This window comes from Cupressus sempervirens, chromosome 8 (genome assembly GCF_028749045.1).
Source record: "Cupressus sempervirens isolate cs-2001-9-10 chromosome 8, ASM2874904v1, whole genome shotgun sequence".
In the NCBI taxonomy this organism is placed as follows: domain Eukaryota; kingdom Viridiplantae; phylum Streptophyta; class Pinopsida; order Cupressales; family Cupressaceae; genus Cupressus; species Cupressus sempervirens.
In genome coordinates this window covers 111,140,714-111,144,482 of record NC_143125.1, presented here as the reverse complement: position 1 = coordinate 111,144,482, position 3,769 = coordinate 111,140,714, and positions in this window count along the sequence as shown.

The window sequence follows — 3,769 nt, the reverse complement described above, 5'->3', positions numbered from 1 at the left end:
AAGAAGAGTTCTAATTCTTTAGCATTAATTTTTTGTCTTGAAGCTTTTGTGTAGTTATTTATAACATTTTAAAAGTTTTCAGCTTCTTCTTTTGAACTAATCCCTGAAAGGATTGTGCCATCTACAAATTGTTGATGGGTGATATTCACAATATTTTCCCTGACCATTATTCCTTTAATTTTTATGTCAATTTGAGGTAATTTGATAGTTCTCCTAAAGGTTTCCTCCATTATTATGAAGAGAAAGGGTGAAATAGGGTCTCCTTATCGAATGCCTCTAGATATACTAAAGAAACCTTTTAGGGTTCCATCGATAAGAATTGAGATTTTAGGAGTTGATATACATTGAAAAATGACGTTGATCCATTGATGTCAAAATCTAAATGCTTCTAAATATTTACATAAGAATATCCAATCCACCATATCATATGCTTTCTGAATATCTAATTCCATCAACATACTTGCCTCCTTATTCCTTGAGGTTGAATGAATAGTTTCTTGGATGATTGATATACCATCTAAAATGGATCTACCTAGCACAAACCCTATTTGTTCTTCCAAGATTAGTTTGGGAAGAAAAACTTTAAGTTGGTTTGCTAAAGCTTTTGATAATATCTTATATATAGTATTACAGAGTGTTATCGGTCTAAATTCTCTAGGTTCTTCAACATCACATTTTTTTGGAATTAGGATTAAGAATGTATGATTAGTTTCTATTAATAGTAAACCTTATTTCTTGATGCTTCTATTCCATAATTCTTTCCCTATAATCTCCCAGCATTTTTGAAAGAAGAAAGTCTGGAATCCATCTAGTCCTGGTGATTTGTCAGGATTAATATTAAAGAGTCTTGTTTTAATTTTTGTTAGTGAAAAGGGCTTATTGAGAGACTTCTTATCCTCTTCTAAAATAATTGTTGAAATTGCTTCTAACATCTTATCTTGAGATTATCGGTTTGAGGATTCAAAGTTATTAAGGATATTCTTAAAATAATCTACAAATACCTCAATTATTTTGGTTACATTTTCTTCCATATTACCCTCTTTATTTTTAATTTTCATGATTTTGTTTATTGCTCTATGTTGTAGAGTACTACTATGAAAAAAAATTGTATTTCGATCTCCTTCTGCTAACCATTTCTCCCTTGATTTTTGTTTCCAAAACATTTCCTCCTTAGGTAAGATATATTCTTGTTTTGTGAGCAGTTCTTTTTCTTTACTACATTTCTCATTGTCCATTCCTTTTTTAATAACTTCTTGGTTTAACTTATTTGGGTCTTCTTCAATTTTTAGTTTTCTTTGAAAATGTTATTAAATTGTGATTTGTTCTATTCTAGAATTTTTTCTTTAATCATTTTTAGTTTGGAAACAAAACATAACATTTTTTATCCTTGGACTTGTCCTTCTTGCCACCAGTTTTTAATGTTTTCCATTAAATTCTTATCTAAGAACCATATTTTTTCGCATTTAAATGGATTTCTTATCAGTTTGATTGGTTAAACTAAGTCTAATTTTACAGGAAAGTGATCAGAACAAGCAAGGGGTAAGATAGTTGCTTTAATTTCCATATCTATGTTGCTTAGGTCTCTTTTAAAGAAGAATCTATCTAGTCTCTCTGCTATATAGCTAAAATCTTTCCTCCTATTTTTCCATGTGAATATTCCATTATTGGTTGGAATATCTATTAATGTATTTTTTCCTTCCCTATTTCTAACATCCACTATAGCTCGTGAAATTGTTTGTGCACCCTTGTAGTTTTCTTCTCTTTTTAGTATTGCATTAAAATCTCCTCCAATAAAAATGTTTTCATTCTGATAATTTCCTAGGAAAAAATTGATTTCATTCCAAACTATTGTCTTGTCTACTATTTGGGTAGGTCCATAGATGCTTAGTAGTATAATTTGGAGGTTGTGTCTTAAACTAGAGACTTTGCACCCCATATAGTTGTTATTCATAGTAATTATATTTATATTTGTCTTTTGAGGGTTCCAAATAATTCCCAATCTTGTCGAAGCCCCATTTGATTCCTTCAATGCTATTTTCCATTGACCTAGTTTCAGTCCTAACTTGTTCCCTTCTTCTGTCTTTAATTTGGTTTCTTGAATTAGTATGACTTTAGATTAAAATAGTGTAAGGTTGCACTTTAACAAGCATTTCTTGCTAGGGGCATTTAGTCCCCTAGCATTCGAGGTTGTGATTCTCATTGCTCCTTCTGAAGGATCTTCCCCTTCCCTACATGTAGGATTTCACTAATCTTTGTTTTCTCCTTTGCTTGTCCTATTGCCTCTCTTAATTCTTTTAGTGATTTCCTTCCTTTTTCTAATTTTTGTTTGCCACATTTTGGAGTTTTAAGTCCCTCCTGATTAATGGATATTCCTACGTTATCCAAGGATATTTGTTCTTTGATTGTTATGGTTAAATCTACATCTTCTAACTTATGCTCTTCTTCTTCTAGTAATTATTTGATCATCTTATCTTCTAATGTCATTTCTTCATTCTCTAGGTCCTTACCTTCTTCGTAGTAGTCTTTGTTCTCTTCTTCTTCATAGGTTTGGTTTGTCTCCTTCATCACTCTAAACTCTTTCCATATCTGGGTGTTTCCTAATTGGTCTTCCTGATCATCCCTTTGGTTTCCTATTTGGCTAGTCTTTGAATATGACTCTTTAATTATTGTTTCTATCTCCAAAGGTATTAGAGGCTCCTTTATGATATCCTTTTCCATTTGGTGTTCCTCTTCCCTTCTAATTTCAAATAAATCATTTCCATTAGCTGGTGTTTGCCATAATTTACAACTCTTCTTCTTTTTCTTTTTTCTAGGTTGTGATATTACTCTAATGCTCTGATGTTGTTGTCAAAATATTCATTAACTATGCTTGCATTTCAGTTTTTTCTTTTTCTAAATCTATTTGTTTCTTCCCCTTTGACTTATATGTTTCTATTTCTAGACTGTTGTTGTTGATTGCTTCTAGATCCTAGTTACTTTCTGATATGTGCTAATTCTTTGTGATGTCAGCCTCTGCATTACCTTCCATTCTGCTTCTATTATTACTTCTTCTAACATCTTTTTTGCTTCTTGATCCTTTAGTTTTTTTCCTCTGTGCTCCCTATGTTTTTGCTCTTCTATTATTATTTGATCCTCTATATCATTTTGTAGAAGCAAGACCTCATGAGCTAGTTTATTCAAGTTGTTCATATTGATTTCCATATCCTCTAGACTTTCCTTCTCTCTTTTGCATCCTTCACATTTTTTGAATTTTGATAGTTTGTACTAATTTTCCTAAATTTTCTTCAACCCTATTGTTGATTCTTTTGATCTCTTTATTTATTCCATCCGATCATCTTGTGCTGCTACTTTTGTATTCTTTCCTGGCTCTTACCTTTTCCTTTTGTTATTGCTTTTGGGTTTTTCCTACTTATTAGGTTTCATTCCTTCTTTCTATCTTCTACCTTTTCCCCCATATACTGATATTCCTTAGGGTCTCTTTAAGGTTATTATTGGTATTTTCCAAACTGATATTTGCTCCAACTATTCCATGTATTACTCCATAATTATTAAAGGTTAATCTATAAATTGATCTATTTGTTATTATTTTTTTAGATTTGATTTCTATTTGACCTAACTCTGTGTTGATTAAGAATTTGATCTTGCTTGAAGTTTTAAAGTTTTATTCAATTCCTATTAGGCTTCCTAAAGAGTTCTCTATCATGTTTAAGATTTCAATGTTATTTAATTCTACTGAAAAGTTTTTACATAAAAGCCACTTTGATATTTA